Consider the following 17,670-nt stretch of genomic DNA (forward strand, 5'->3'; position numbering starts at 1 on the left):
GTTTCTTTTTTAAAGTTTTATTTAAATTCAATTTGCCAACATACAGTATAACACCCAGTGCTCATCCCATCATGTGCCCTATCCTTAGTGTCTGTCAACCAGTTACCCCATCCCCTGACCCACCTCCCCTTCTGCAACTCTTTGTTTCCCAGAGTTAGGAGTCTCTCATGGTTTGTCTTTCTCTTTAATTAGAAAACATTGTTTCTAATGATAAAAGCAGTATGATTGACAAGAAATTACTATTAGTGTACTATGTGAGTTAAGGGAGAAAAGACTGGAAGAAGGTGGGAGTACTTTAAATTCTTATGTGATGAGATGAAAGTCCTAATTTGGAGAGAGGAAAGAAAAAGATAGGAGAAGTTTTTCACTCAACACTAATAGAATTTTGAGATTCTGACATCTGGTAATGATGCAGTAATGCTGGTGAATTAGTTGAGTGAATCTTCCTTCAGATAACTATGATAAAATCTGGATAAAATATCGTAAGAAAAACTTCAACTGTTTGAAAGCAGCAGAAAATGACCAAAATGAGGCAGAAGCCAGATAAGAGATTATTCTTTAAAGCCTCCAACTGCAGTGTGTAAGAACTGTATGTTTGTAGCTTTCTTGGCTTTGGTTGCGTACCAACCTCCTGTAGTTCTGGTGGCATAGGACAGAAATTAGGGCTAGCCAAGCTATCTACTGGGAGTCTAGAAGCAAGAGAGCCATTGAAGAGGTAAACAAAAACTGATGGAATTTTTCACTAGTCCACTGGCATCGCAAGCAATTCTAAAGGAAGCTCATTAGTCTGAAGGGAAAAGGCACCAGATTACAAGAGCCATTCATCTACTAAGAAATCACATAAAAAAAGGGTGAATATATGAGTAATTATAAAAACTATACACACTTTTATTAATTAAAAAACTACCTATGATTAAGGCAAAATATAAGTTTAAAATGTATATGAAAATAATAGCACAAAATTGGGGTATTTCTGGCTTAATTTGTATTTTTCTGATGTTAGTATTGAGCATCTTTTTGTGTGTTGTTGGCAATTTGAGTATTTTTTTTTAAAGATTTTATTTTTATTTATTCATAGAGACAGAGAGAGAGAGAGGGGCAGAGGGAGAAGCAGGCATCATACAGAGAGCCTGACGTGGGACTCCATCCAGGGTCTCCAGGATCACGCCCTGGGCTGCAGGCGGTGCTAAACCGCTGTGCCACGGGGGCTGCCCTGAGTATCTTCTTTAGTGATGTATCTGATCTCAAGAATTTGAGAATTGACCTATTATACATTATTCAGTATAACATCATAATAAGGAATTATGACAAATTGACATATTAATATTTAATATTCTGACTTATGAACATGGTGTATCTTTTATTTAGGTTATCTTATAATTTCTCTCGGTAATATATGGTAGTTTTCTTTTTTCCTTAAGGTGATAAAAAATACTGAATTCTCTATACTTATTAAGCAATAAGTCCTCATTTCCCCTTCTCCCAGGCTCTGGTAATATCTATTTTGCTTTCTGCATATTCTAGACATTTCATATATGTGGAATCATCTAATATTTGTCTTTTTCACTTGGCATATTTTCAGAGTTCATCTGTGTCATAGCATACATCAGAATTTCATTTCTTTTTATGGCTGGATAGTATTCCACATTTTGTTTATTCATTCATCTGCTTGTGGTTACTTGGGTTGTATCCCCCCTTTGGCTATTGTGAATAACACTAGTGAACATTGATTGATTGATGTATCTGAGTCCTCTTCTCTGTTCTCAGTATATAGCTAGAATGGAATTGCTGGGTCATGTGGTAGATTCTATATTAAGCTTTTTGAGACATTGCCAGACTGTTTTTCACAGTGGCTTCACCTTTGTATATTACTATTGCCAATTTACAGGGGTTTCAGTTTCTCTATATCCTCACCAATGCTTGCTATTTCTTGTTAAAAATACATTTTTTTGGTTAGATTTTTTAGGATTTTTTACATCAACAGTCATATGTGAACAGAGACAGTTTTACCTCCTTTTGATCTTTTTGTTTTTTTCTCTCACCTTTTTATATTAGATTTCTACGTTATGAGTATAAATAATGAGAGCAGGCATTCTTACTATGTTCCCAAACTTAGGGAGAAGGTATTTGTTACTTCACTCTTAAATCTGTTGTTAGCTATAGGACTTTGATAGATACCCATATCTGGTTGAGGAAGTTACTTTACTGAGTGGCTTTATTATCTGTTTTTAATCATTAATAGTATTTGATTTTGTCACTGTTCTGCATTTATTGCTATGATCATTTAATTTTTTCCCTTTTAAGCTATTACTGTGAATTACATTAAATATTTTTCATGTTAACTCAATCCTACATTTTTAGGTAAACTCCACTTTGTTAGGATGTATTACTGTTTATATATATCTCTGGATTTGATTTAGTAAAGTTTTGTCAAAGCTGAAAGTGTCCTCTTTTCCTCTGTTTTGTATAACACTGGCCTGTCTTTGTATACCAGACTTACAGTTTATATAAGGCTTGACATATGGTTTTCTTAAATATTTGATGGAATTCACTAGTGAAAATTTTCTTGAAGGAAGGTTTTGGGTTTGTGAATTCAATTTTTTCCCTTGGCAGTATTGTCATTTTGCATTTTTCACAGTACTTTTCTGTTTCATTTATTTTGTTGAATACCTTAGCACAAAGTTGTTCATAAGATGTTCCTACTGTTTTTTAATGCCTGTAGGATCAGTGGTGATATTAACTCTTTGAATGTTAAGATACTACATTTTCTTTTTCTTTTTTTTTTTAATTTTTATTTTATTTTATTTTTTAATTTATGACACACACACACACAGAGAGAGAGAGAGGCAGAGACATAGGCAGAGGGAGAAGCAGGCTCCATGCACTGGGAGCCCGACGTGGGATTCGATCCCGGGTCTCCAGGATCGTGCCCTGGGCCAAAGGCAGGGGCCAAACCGCTGCGCCACCCAGGGATCCCAATACTACATTTTCATATCATTTAGTTTAAAAATATAATCTTATTTTCTTATTTTTAATGGATTTCTTCTTTGACCAGTGGGTTATTTATAAGTGTGTTGCTTAATGTCCAGATATTTTGGATTTTCTTGATATCTTTGTATTAATAATTTCTAACTTAAATTTGTAGTCATAGGATAAACTATCATATCAGTTCTTCAAAACTTACAAAGACATGCTTATGGACAGTGTTTATTCTGCAGTTTTAGGTTATGGGATTTTGTAAATGCCGCCCATTAAGTCATGTTAGATAATAATGTTTGAATCTTTTTTATTCTTCTTGAGATTTTTTTGTTTTCGTTTCATGTAGTAATTGCTACTTACATGGTTAATCCATATTTCTCTTATGTATCTGGTTATTGGATTGAATTTTTTCTCTCTTAAAATAATAGTTTTATTCATTTGGTTTTCTTGGGTTATACTAATGAGAGATACTTGTTATTTTACAGTGATTAAAAATATATATATAAATTAATGTAATAATCTGCACACCCATATGTCACCTCGGTTTTTAACTTCTTTTTCTTCCCTGTTGTATTATTTTTGTTTGGATACTAAGAAGACTGTAGTTTACTAAAGAAGACTGTAGTTTATTGTAATTGTATACTGTGGGATTCTTATAATAGCATGTGTGTATATAGCCCTGTGTTGGATAGCATTGCCAGGGAAAACTTGGTTGTTTGGTTGAAGTCTGGTGTAATAAAAACAAATTTCTGTCATTAACTGTAGTATGAAATTTTGATCTATAATAGTTTTAATCTAAATCATCTATACAGTAGACAAGTTTGAAAAATATTCATAAGATTTGAAAATGGTTATTTAATATATGGTCTCAACAGTAAAATAAGTTAAAAAAATCCTATTGTTGCCTACTATGAAATTGGATAGGCAATTTGGCTTTTGAAAAGTTTTAAATCTTTAAATATATTGCTTATTTAAGTCTTCTCTGCATTGGGACCTTTAGTAATAGGAAAATCAATGTAGGTCTCCACTCCCGTTTTTGAGACAGCTGGTAAGAGTAGAACTTAAATTTTGATGTCAAGCAGGTTAAAATCCTACTTCTATTATAAACTCTTCCCATTGTGAATTTAGTAATATTCTGATTATATTCTCTGTATTTTCTTAGACATCCATTTCTAATGTTCTTTTAAAAGGCTTCCTGAAATTTATTGGTGTAATGGTCCTTTCTCTCTCTTAATTTTAGATTTTATTTGTTTACTTGACAGAGAGAGAGAGTGCCTGTGCAAGAGAGCACAAGCAGGGGGAGCAGGAGAGGGAGAAGCAGCCCCCCCCCTTCCCCGCTGAGCAGGGAGCCTGAGGCAGGGCTGGATCCCAGGATCCTGGGATTCTGACCTGAGCCAGAGGCAGACACTTAACCAACTGAGCTACCAAGACGGCCCTCCTCTTTCTTTCTCTGTCTCTTTCTCAATGTTATGTAAGATTTGCATTCCTAGAACACAATTCTATTTGATGATGGGTAATTCTTTTCATTTCGCCACTTTTCCTCTTACTCATTTATGTAATTATTGCTAGGCAAATATCTGAAAAGATGTCTTAACACAGATTTGAAAGTTTTGTTAACTGGGACATCTGGGTGGTTGAGCAGTTGAACCTTTGGCTCAGGATGTGATCCCGGGATTCAGGATTGAATCCCGCATCAGGCTCCTTGCAGGGAGCCTGCTTCTCCCTCTGCCTATGTCTCTGCCTCTCTCTGTTTCTCATGAATAAATAAATAAAATTTTTTAAAAAAAGTTTTGTTAACTTAAGTATAGTTAACAGGTAGTTTGTTTGGTTCTTGCTAAAATAAGCTGAAGTGGGAATATATCTCAATTTGGGTATAGTGGTATATATTTAGATGGAGATCAATCATTACCGTCTATAGTTAAATCATTGCTAGCCATCCCACTGTAGGAATCTGTTCTAGTAATGTCTAGTGTCTCACTCATCATGACCGGAATGTGTAAAACTAAAGGGAGTATTACACTGTGAATGTGTAATACTAAGTATGAGGCCACTGCTAGTAGAGGAGGAGAAACTAGGTTTGAAATGTTAAAGTCAGAACCAAGTGTGTGGAAACATTTTAGATTATTTAAAACTGTAAGATTCAGTTTTCATCCCATTCATTCAAAATGTTAGTGCTCTTATATAGAAAATAATTGACAGTTTAACGTATATAATTGTACATGTACCATTTTTTTCTATTTTAGTGGAAATACTATATTTGATAAAATTAAAATATGTAATTTCATTTGCTTATTGGAATACTTTAGTAAAGCAAGTAAGAAATGATAGACTTCTGATTTGGATGTATGTTAAGGACGTATTGTATTATACTTATCTATCAAGTGAAAATTCAGATAAAAACTAGTAGAATAGGAAACAAAAATGACTAAAGAAGTGCCATCAATAATTAGCAATTATTTTGATGTTGTGATGTGAATTGTGACATAAAAATGTTCCGATCACACAAAAGCAATTATTCATTTTAGGGGAAAAATAAATTTTTTTTTTTTTTTGGAAAAATAAATTTTAAACAAATAATGGGTAGGCTCTTGGTTTTTTGATAAACTAATTAATGAAAAAGAGTGAATCATGTAAAAATACTGGAAAGATACCTGAATGACTGACTGACTTGAAACCAGATTCTCTAACCAGTGAAACATAACAATTTCATAACACACCAACAGTGGCATTGATGATTGGTTAATAAATGGTTTAAATTTAGGATACATAAGGTTAGTTACTGCACAAGAAAACTTGTATTGGAATCTCAAGTTTTTATTTGAGAGAAGCTTGATAGAGATTGGTCACATTTATCAACTCTTTAGAAAATTTGCATCATATTTCTGATAATAGGTTGTAAGTTCACAGTTGCCACACATTTTGAACAATTATGCTAGAGTAAAGGACTAAATTATCCTCCTTGTCTCTGTATAGGGAACCTTATAAAATCTTGTCATATGAAAAGTCAAGCAAAGAGTACTTAACAGTAAATATAGGAAATAAGGTATAACAGAAGTGTTTCAGACAGTTAATTAAAATAAATGTTTTTTTTCCCCTAGGTCATGTGATATTTATATTTGTTAGTATTCTGTTGATTTTTTTTCATTTCAAATATGTATTCACTTTCATTTCTAATTTTTATTCTTTCTTTTAAATCCTCCAATTTTTAGAAGCTTTAGGCCCCTCAAAACCTAGATTTGCCCTTGTTAAGGGACTAGAGCATGGATGCAGGTGGGGTCTAATGGGTTTGGTGGGGGATGGTTTAGAGGGACTGTGTCTTTCTGAAGAGGTGGCACTTGAACAAAGATCTGATTAAAGGCACAGAGAGAACCTTATGAGTGTTTGTTGGAACGAGCAGTTCAAGTAGGATTCCTGTAAACTTAAAGGCCCTCTGTAGGAATAAGTCTGGTATATTAATTAAAAGGAGGCAATGAGGCTGGGGGCCTGGGCTTGGAGATGAGTTTGAAAAGGAAAGCAAGGACCAAATTACATATGACCTAGATAGGACTTTAAGGAATTTAGATTTTGGTTCTAGTTGTAATGGGGTTACTGTTGGAGAATTTATCATATTTTCATACTGTCAGTGAAACTCTTTGATGTGCTTATTTGGAGATGGAGGCCTCTTTCATCTTTTAGGTTTATCATCCTGTTGTGCTTTATTTTCAAGTTCCAGCTATAGCAAGGAGAAATAACCTGCATACCTGCTGTCTTAAAATACCAAATGCAGAAGGGCACATATGATACTTATAAAATTCATTTTCCTTTGATGAGAATTTAGTTACATGTAATTGCAAGGAAGCCACATACCAAGCTATAATGCTGTTACTGTGGATGCTGAGAATGAATTTTGGTTAGGAAATTTGCTATCACTGCCACGTTAATACTTAATGTATTAGGGCTTCAGATCTGATTTATTCTAACTTATACTTAGTATTCCATTTTAAGGTTGTACTAAGGTTTAATATTTAACCATCCTCTTATTGCTAGATTAATTTTGAAGTCCTTGGTGTCAAAAGCAAGGCTGTGACAAGCAACCTTGTTACATTTCCTTGAACATTGTTAGTTGAACAAAAAGTATAATTGCTACCTAATAGGGTATAAGCATTAAAAAAACTGTACTAAATACTGTGAAATTGTTCTTCAAGCATTACTCTCAGAGAGTATATTTATTTCAGTGAATATATTTATTTCACTACTCCCCTCATTAATACTTGATGTTGTTTTTGATAATCTTTTAACTGAAAAATGCTTTCTCATTGTTTTGATTTGCATTTTCATTATTGGTGAGGCTGAACATCTTTTTGTAAGTTTTTGGCAATTATTTCTATGAATTGTTTATATATTACCATTTTTTTTCTCTTGAAATTGTTTTTTTTTAAAAATCTGGTTATTTTAATCCTTTGGATCTTGTATCTGTTTCAAGAATATTTTCCTAGTTTGTTGCCAGTTAAACTTTTTAAATGGTGTTTTTATATTGTATGTTTCTGTATTGTTTCATATAGAAATGAGAAATTTTGATATCCTGAAATTTATATTACTAGTTTCCAAACTATTCTGTAGAAGCAAATATCACACAAACTTTATAAACTACTTTTAAAAAAATATATTTATTTTTTATTTTCTCCTTTTTGTTTAAAAATTTTCACATCCACAGTTGAGAAAATAGTACAGTGAACACTCACCAGTTGTTGACATTTTGTTAATATTTTGCCACTATTTTCACTTTATATATTTCTATTTCTATTTATATCCATATCTACATTGACAGATACAACATAAACTCCCATTTTATAAATAGGGAAGAAAGTTTCCTTTCCCTTACCCATACTTATTATCATCTACAAACAAAAGGCGTTATTAGGGATTTATAAGGCATTATTTCTGTAGTTTGTAATACAGGAAAAATTGGTGTATTTATTGTAGTATTGACTGTGCTTTTTAAAACTATAGTCCTTCCCTGCCCCTCCACTTGATTTGGAATTACTGCTTTATGACTGTAAGGGCAGTCTGTCTTTGATATAACTCCCAATTGATCACCAGGGTTGACTGACTAAACTGCTATCTCTAAAAACAATCTTGGGAATGACTATTGGGTTTTCTCTTTGCATGTTTTGGCTACTCATAGTTAATTTGCTAGGATACTACAGTACTCTACTTGGTCTAAAAAGATGGAGTAATAACACCATCTTGCTTATTGGGCAGAAACGTGTAAAAATGGGCTCTGTTTTACTATAGAATCAGCTTAATTGGAAAAAAGTAGACATGCTAATGGTTTTGAAAATATGATTCTGAAGTTATCTCTCTGACTTGACTATTTTTCTTACAGCATTAGTGGCAGATTGAACGCTCTTGGGACCTTGCACCTTGAAGTAAAATATGAGAGGTTTACTTGAGAGAGACCTTCTCTCTCATTGCACCTTGAAGTAAATATGCAGAGAGGAAATAACTAGACTGATTTCTGTAAGTTAGATTACACTAGTTGGGGAATATTTTAATTGTGATTGTCTGGCTAGGTTAAGGCTGTATTGGTTTTGCTTTCAGCTAAGCTACAAAATGGAAAGATTGAATTGCTTATCTATCTATCAACACATGCTGAAACTTTTTTGTGATAGAGGTTAACATAGCAAATTGAACATAGCTGGGTGGTTCCCCAAATACACCCTTCTTCTTCCTCTCTTGCTTTTTTTTCCCTTTCTTTCTCCCTGTCTCCTCCTGCCCCCCGTTTTTTACATAAGTGGTTTTCCTCAGATATAAGTAAGTTCATTCTTAATGGAGCTGGTTTGCAAAAAGAGAGGACTATGGAAGCAAGTCAGAATGAGATTATTCTGCTATTTTTAAAGGAGCAAAAGGATGTTTATGAGATGATGGCTTAAGGTAGTATTGTGTACTGAGAATAATCTTACCTAAAACCTAGATGTGTTGATTTCCCAATAGTGTCTCTGAGCTATGATGGGTCATACATATCTGGATCATTCTTTTTATTTTATTTTTATTAATTAATAATTAATTAATTAATTAATTTATTTATGATAGTCACACAGAGAGAGAGAGGCAGAGACACAGGCAGAGGGAGAAGCAGGCTCCATGCACCGGGAGCCCGACGTGGGATTTGATCCCGGGTCCCCAGGATCGCGTCCCGGGCCAAAGGCAGGCGCCAAACCGCTGCGCCACCCAGGGATCCCTGGATCATTCTTTTTAGTTGACTAAGTTGATACATTCAGTTAAAAATGTCAAAAGACAAGTCAATAATTCATTAGCTACTCTTTTAGAAGGTGAAAGTATATGTGCCTTATCACTAGTAAAGTTTATTTTTTACCATTGTGTCAATCTTCTTAGAAAGTTTATTTTAAACATCAAATTATAAAAGTTTCCTGAGCTTTTTCTCTGTCTGTCTCTGTCTCTCTCTTTTTAATGGGGTTTGTGATGACTGTAGTGGTAGAGAAATCCATTGGAAACTGAGTACCATTACCTTTTTCCTTTACCTTCTGACCAGGAAACATCATAGACTATATATATTTATTCTTAAGATATCACTATTACTAAAGTCTTTTTGCAGTTTCTCTTTAAATAAATGGATATGTAAAAGTAATTTGCTATAAAGTATTTCTGGATTTTCCTTTAAACAATTTTTAAAAACATACTTTGCACTTATAATTTTGAACTAAAATATTATTAAAAACACATAACTTTGGTTTATTTAGATACATTTTTATTAAAGAAAATTATGTAAAAGGTGGAAGTGCATTGTTAGAATAATTGAATGCATAGCTTTGGTTAAATGGCTGTTTATTAGTGTACTACAACTTAAACATCTCGGCATTCAGTCTTTATTTTTCCACATCTTTTTCTTATGTTCTAGGGCTGTTTGTTGGAAGGGGATATGTAAAAAGTTATCATTCATATATTTTTAACCATTGTCCACTTGAAAATCAGTGCTTAAATTTAAAGCAAAATTTAGTGCTATTTAAGTGTAGAATTCTTAATTGTATAGTTCCCTCTTCTGTCTTTTCAGAGCTATTGCACCATATTAAAATTTTCAAATTGATGTCAACAAGTGTTCAAAAATTACCAGGAGACTTAAATTGCTTTTGATTCTCTGGTGTTTAAAGGACTCCTGTGTCTGCTACCTGTATATCTAGTGTTTCTTTTGGGGTTAGAATTTGGAATATGCATTATGAGAAGTTATTTGTAGGAAATAGAGATTGGGGTGCAAAATAAGTGATACAGTGAAGAAGCATACAGACAATTTTAGAATATAGGACAGCTAATGTGGGGAACGCCTGGGTGGCTCAGCGGTTGAGAGCCTACCTTTGGCTCAGCGGTTGAGCACCTGCCTTTCTTTGGTCCAGGATCAAGTCCCACATTGGGCTCCCTGTGAGGAGCCCGCTTCTCCCTCTGCCTATGTCTCTGCCTCTCTCTGTGTCTCTCATGAATAAATAAATAAATCTTAAAAAAAAAAAAAAAAGAAGAATAGCTAATGCGGTTTCTCCAGGTCAGTGGCATGTAAAAGAGGGACATGGGGAGTTACTACTAAGTAAAAAAAGATATAAGAAATATAACAGCCACATACAAAGTGGTTCATGTTTGTATTCTTTTTATTTTATTTTATATATTTTTTATTTTTTAAAATCTTTTTAAGAGATTTTTATTTTGAGAGAGAGTGCATGAGAGAGAGAATGAGCGGGAGTGGGGGAAGAGGGAGAGGGAGGAACAGACTCCCCGCTGAGCAGGGAGCCTGATGTGGGGCTCAGTTCCAGGAAACTGAGATCAGGATCTAAGCCACAGGCAGATGTTTAACCAGCTTTGCCACCCAGGCGTCTCTGGTTCTTTTTAGATCAAATTATCTAGAAAAGACATTTTTGAGATGATACTGGAAATTTAAATTTGGTTGGTATTAGTTAATACAATGGAAACTAAAAAAAAAAAAAACAAAAACGATTTATTTATTTATTTATGAGTGACACAGAGAGGCAGAGACACACAGGCAGAGAGAGAAGCAGGCTCCCCGCAGGGAGCCCGATGTGGGTCTCGATCCTGGATTCCGGGATCACACCCTGAGCCAAAGGCAGACACTGAACCACTGAGCCACCTAGGTGTCCCAGTACCATGGAAACTTAATTTGATGAGTGTGATGTAGTGATTTTGTGATTATATAAAGCAGTAGGTTAATTATTTAAATATACATGATATGGTAGGTGGGTAGGAGAGGGAGTGACATTATGTCTAGCATTTACTTTAAAATACCTCAAAAAAGAAAAAAAGACAAAGAGTAATATTGGTAATATCTAGAATGATTGTTGAATAGGAGTGATGAGTAGATATACAGGAATTCATTATGCTTTTCTCTCTACTTTTATATATAATTAAAAATTTTCAGGGATGCCTGGGTGGCTCAAGCAGTTGAGCATCTGCCTTCTGCTCCGGGCATGATCTCGGGATCCGGAATCGAGTCCCATATTGGGCTCCTTGCAGGAAGCGGGCTTCTCCCTCTGCCTATGTCTCTGCCTCTCTCTCTCTCTCTCTCTCTCTCATTAGTAAATAAATAAAATCTTTAAAAATTTTTTTTCCATTAAAACAGTTGAGCTTTTGTGTTCACTGACCATGTTTTTTTGTCACTACTCTCCCAACATTTAGAAAATATTCTTAAATCTTTGAAAAATTTGTTTTTCTAATAAAATGAGTCATTCCTTGAACATTTAATCTTTCCTTCTTCTTCTTTTTTTTTTTTTCTTTTTTACCACCCTTGCAGTTATTACTATCTGCTGTGGTATTTGTTTTGTTTCATGTCTTCTCCCTGTGGACCAAAAGTTCAAAGGTGGTAGGAAGGATTTTTATGTTTCATGCTTTGCTTCATTTTCATTAATCTATACCTGCCTAGCCATAGTAGGTACTTAGTAAATAGTTGAATGATTGAATGAGTAGGAACCAGAGCTCTTGAAGGCTAAGGACATTGGGTTTGGCAAAGGACAAAACCAAGGAGAACCTCTTTGACAGTAACCATGTGGGATTTAGACAGGGAAATGTGGGCTAGCACATAAAAACTTGAGAGCAGGGGTAAGTGGCTTTCTCTTTCCTGTTTGACTGTAAAGCCTTATTTAACATGCAGCTATTCTCAGCAATAGGAATGAATTACTCCAAAGCTATTAAGTTATTGTACTGTGATTTCTTTAATTGTCTTTCATACAGTCTTGAGAGGTTCCCCCCATAATCATCTTTTTTATTACTGAATGGCATCCCTTTCTTGAAATATATTTTATTAAAGTTTAGATATTTCTTCTCAGGGAAAAAATTATTTAAAACCAGTGATTTTGTACAGGCATGTTGAATTTTAGCAACTCCTTATGGTTTCTTTTTATATTCAAAAATACATAATCTTATATTTTCATTTTCCTAGCAACTGTTTTTTGTCTCTTTTTCAGTGTATATGTTTACCAGCTCGATTTTAGTATCTTTTTGCATAGATATCATCATTATTGGTTATCTACTAATTAAAGAAGTAGTTTTTAGCAGTGCTGTAAAACACAGCCAATAATAACTGTACCTGATAATTAAGGTGACTGAAAGTGAAGTATTAAAAATGACATCAGTGAAAATTCAAAACATTTTATATTTGCTTTTCTAAAATGAATATTTTTAGAATCATTGTTTTGAAAATTACTGGTCATTTTTATAGCCAAAAACTGTAAGCCTTGATTTAAGGGAAAAAGATAAGCAAAAATTCTAGTGATTCTCATTTTTTTTTTCTGGTCTTGGTACCCAGTTACACTCTTAAAAATTATCGAAGATCTCAAAGAGCCTTGATTTATTTGGACTATATCTCTCAGCATTTACCTTGTTAGAAAACAAAACTGAGAAGTTTTGAAACCACTTATTAAGTTCATTTAAAAAATAACAGCTAAATTGCATGTTCACATTGTTAACATATTTTGGGGGAAAATAGCTGTATTTATTGAAACAAAAAAATTAATGAGAGGGATGATATTGTTTACATTTCCTTAAAGTCTAGCTTAATGGAAGACAGTTGGAATCTCATATCATACTTGTGCTTTCAGTCTATTCCTGTACTATATGCCTTTCGGTCTGAGGAAAACTTCATTGTCTGCTCATGAGAGATGGGGAGGGTTGGAATACAAATATCATCCTGGTATTATGAAAATAATTTTGATCCCACAGACTCCATGTGAAGGTCTCAGAGACCCCCAAGGTCCATATCCTGAGAACTGCTGGAATTACTTCTCATTGGCATGTTATATGTGGCAGTGCAGTGTGTTAAATGAACTGAGTAGTTTTAAATAGTGTAATAGTGTCAGTTTGATAAGTTTCTGTTTGATATATTTTACTTTAAGGGAACTATTGAAGTTAGCTTGTGTGTGTGTGTGTGTGTGTGTGTGTGTGTGTGTGTGTGTATAAATTTGAGTGTTAAGGAATGATGCCTTGACCTACAGGTTTATATTTGTGGATTTCATATCTTTTGGACTATCATGTAATTAGAATGGACACCTTATTTCTTAGAGAAGTAGAAATTCAATAGAAAGGTTAAAATATTTATTATTTTTTTTTAAGATTTTACTTATTCTTGAGAGACACACAGAGAGTCATAGAACATAGGCAGAGGGGCAAGCAGGCTCCTGTGGGGATGTGGGATTCCATCCCAGTACCCCAGGATCACGCCTCAGAGAAGGCACATGTTCAACCACTGAGCCACCCAAGCGTCCCAAAAGGTTAAAATCTCTAAAACAAGTTTTTGATATTCAGAGTTACTTGCAATTAAGGGGGGGGGGGGATGGAGAGCACACTTTAAAATGCAGTTAGTTTGTTAAAAACAATCATGTTACTTAATTGTCATTAGTGAGCAAATACTAGTCTCTATCTCCTTTTACACATTAATAGCTAGACAAAGATACTATTTTTGTCTATACTGTTTTTATCTAATACTCTTTTTCTCTTACTTTTTTTTTTTTTTTAAGATTTTATTTATTTATTGAGACAGAGAGAGTGAGAGGCAGACACACTGGCAGAGGGAGAAACAGGCTCCACACTGGGAGCCAGACATGGGACTTGATCCTGGGTCTCCAGGATCACACCCCTGGCTGCAGGCGGCGCTAAACCACTGCGGCACCGGGCTGCCCTCTCCTACAGTTTTTAAAGCTATAGTTTTTAAAGCTTTATTCATCTTTTTTGATTTGCTTTCTTCCTCCATCTGTATGCAAACTAGGAATCAATAGTGCATTAGATCAGCTGACGTGGAAGGAAAAATAATAGATAATGAAAACAGCCCTTATTGCTTACATCCTATTTTAGTTATAACTAATATAAGATCCAGAGGTTATTGGTAGGGGGATGAAACATTATACCTCAAGTTATTTCATAAGTAAGCTTTACTTTCAGATTTGTTTATTTCATAAAGCTTTTAAGAAAAATAACATTAATGCTGAGTAACTAGCAAAATAATTCACTCTCAGTAGCAGTATGCATTTGGTGGGGATTTTTATTGATGCTTGTCTGTAATCTTAGACATAATGATTTACTTATAGGCTTTTGTTAATTATAAAGCTAATAAAAATCTCAAATTGTTTTGGGCATGTTATACATTTGTTGACAATGTAAATTGTATGTGGTTTTAATACTTGGCACATTGTTCTCATGTTAGGATGATGTTTTAGTTTTTTCATACCTGTCTTAGCTTCCCAATCTCACACATTTGCTAGGAGGAGTACATCAGCAGTAATAAGACCTTTTTCCCCAAAGTGTCTGACATGCATCTGAAAATATGACAGAGCAGAGCTTTAGCTAGATTTTAGAAGTTCTTTTGTTAAATCATATAAGACACTTAAACTGATAGTACTTCACATTTTTCACATAGTGTGTTCTATTGATGAATAGCTGTATAGCAGCAACACAGGAAAGCAGAGTTCTTGGCAATACCAGCTCAATTGCATCTGCAGATGAGGATTTAAAATTCTGTGCAGCAGACAGTACCTCCAGCAGGCGAGTAAAAGGTTACTGCATTATTTTGCTTGTTTGTTTTCATAGCCTTTATCTACAAAAGATTTTTTTTTTAAATTCAGTGTGAAATGCATGCCTGTTTTTAGACATTTTGGAAATTGATTTAGGTATAACATGAATATCAAAAGGGCAGTACAAGGTGAAGAAGAGGCAATGCAATACTGGCACTTTTTAGCTTTAAATCAAGGAAGAAATTGAGCATGAGGCATACACAAATAAGGAAACTTTCAATGCCACAGAAAACAGGAAGTTTTAAAAATATACATTTTCATTCAAAGGGTTTCTTACTACATTTAGTTTTTAGACTGTCATCCTCAAAAAAGGTGCTAAAAGAGATTAATAATCATTGGTCTATGAATGTTCATTAAGTTGCAGTTATTTGAAGTATGATTATTTGGGAAGACTATAAAGTGTTTGTATTAATGTGACCCTTTCTTGTCCTGGAAATTATAATGTGGATTATAATTACATGGTATAAATAAATACCTTTATACATTATTGGAAAAAGAGGATTCTTAAGTATAAAAGATACTATAGAATGGCTGATATACATAATTCAGTTGCTTATGTTATCAGGGTGGTTTGTGGTTTTTGCATCTATTTAACAAGATGCAAATAACCAAGTGAGAGAAGATTGAGTATTAAAACAACCAGGTTTTAGATGGCTTTTCCCCATATTGTCCATACCTATCTATAGCCACATAACCTTTTCTTCTTATTAGAACTCTTCTAACATTTATGATAGCAGGGATCTCCTTGGATTACATTGCTTATTTATTCCATCATTACCTACACCCCTAGTTTTCCTATAGAATTCTTCCACTCTGTATTTCTCAAGTTTAAATACAGATTCAGAGGGAGTTTTACTTCTCATATCAACCAGCAATACTCTGTCCTGTCCTCTTCCAGCAATACTCAAAGATTTTTATCAGCTACTGTCTAAATTTTGTTTTAAAAAACACACCTATCTGTGTTTTTGTATTTTAGATTAAATAATAAGGTAGAAAACAGTTCTGTAAATCCATAGCATAGAAGTAAAATCAGTAGATTATTCTTACTGTGAGTGTTTGGCAGGCTTCTTGAATCCTGGAGTCATAAAAGGTCAGCAGTTCTGATTGGTAAGTTAAAGAATCCGTCCAGTAATTTGCTCCCTGTTGTTTCTCAAAGCAATGCAGCAGCCGTTCTTTTCCAGATATTGAGCGGTTCTTGAACAGTGTGTGTGGGGACAGGGAGGGGTGGGGCTCATTCCAGTTGGTTGTTGAAATAGTGTGCATTTACAGAGGGAACAGGTTGGATAGGCTGAGCTGAAGGAGTAGGCAAACAGATCTAAACTGATGGAGGACAGAAAGAGTGGTTAGTATAATTTTGGGGTATAATATCTCGAGTTTGCTCCTTTGTTAAGTACTTGGGCTTTAATAGAAAACAGTATGAAATATTAAAGCACCTTACCTTATTTCTAAAGAGTAGCTGGGAGACTTCTGTTTTTGATATCGACTTTTTCTTGGCGATGAGTTTGTGTCTGGTATCTTCTTTAGAGAAGCTGATGTTTTATTCTTTTTTAGCAGTGTTTCTTTCAGCCAGAGAGCTGCAGAATGAGGCAGTTAGCCAATTTTGAGTATATATGGGACATTACCAGTTCTGATTTTTTAAGTTAAGTTTTCATCTAATGAACAAGTCAATGTGTGGCTGTGGCTGCAGCATTATTTCTTCTTTAATGAAGAGGTTGAGCCGTTCGACCTGCTGCTCCGATCTGTTCTCTTGTAGCCATACCTCAGACCAGTTGCAGAGATTATCCATCGAATGTCCCAGGCAACCAAAGGTAACTACATAGATTTATTTCAAATAAAAATATACAATTAAAATGGAAAATGGATGCCTTATAACTAGGACCAAATGATTAAAAATAAAAGACCAATTAAAGATGTTCTTAGCAGTTTTCTTGACCTTGCAGTAGCTATCCAATATCATTTTGTCATCATCAGATTGTGTAGCAATGGAAATGCACTGCAGTAATTGATTTTGTAATAGGATCAGGTGATTTACTAGCTGCACTGACAACCACTTGCTTGCTTGCTCTGAGCTGTGGAGCACTCTAATGGATGTTGTGATTGCAGCCTGGAGTTGATGTGAGGCTGCTGGTCACTTAAAGCAGCAGTGCTTATTTTTAAAATCAGAATAATAAATTTTCAAAAATTTTCCTTTGCTTTAAGTTTTGGGTAGCCTCAGTAATTTTATAGTTAATTTGAGTGCCCCCCCCCCATGAAATTGTAGAGATTATGTTATTTCATTCATCAATTCATAAAAAGTTCATTGGTGCTAGTAGTCTTGAGTAGAAGGAAATGTAAACTCTTTGCTCCCTATGCCTAGCTCAGCATCAGCAAGTATCAACATACTCTGGTATTGATCATGAGAGCATCTCTCTAAAATACAGGATTTATGTTAACTATCCTGTGTCATCCAAATGAAGTAATATTCTTAATGCTTGTAAATATTCTCAGGTTCAAACTCTAGCTGTAATTACAATAGTAGAATTATGGTAAATTCTTGTGCTAGTGAGTTGTATTAGAGTTGTATTGTTTTTGGTCTGCTTTTTTTAGTGGTTTCATAGATCAGCAACACTTAGGAAGTCTGAGTTGAACCAATTTT

General features: G+C 34.2%; 1 protein-coding gene across 3 annotated transcripts in view; it reads left to right on the forward strand.

Moving 5' to 3' along the window:
* Nucleotides 1-17,670, forward strand: part of FBXW7 (F-box and WD repeat domain containing 7) — a 229,959-nt gene that overhangs the window by 76,362 nt on the left and 135,927 nt on the right. The window lies entirely within an intron of this gene.

Source organism: Nyctereutes procyonoides, unplaced genomic scaffold (genome assembly GCF_905146905.1).
Source record: "Nyctereutes procyonoides isolate TBG_1078 unplaced genomic scaffold, NYPRO_anot_genome, whole genome shotgun sequence".
Classification (NCBI taxonomy): Eukaryota; Metazoa; Chordata; class Mammalia; order Carnivora; family Canidae; genus Nyctereutes; species Nyctereutes procyonoides.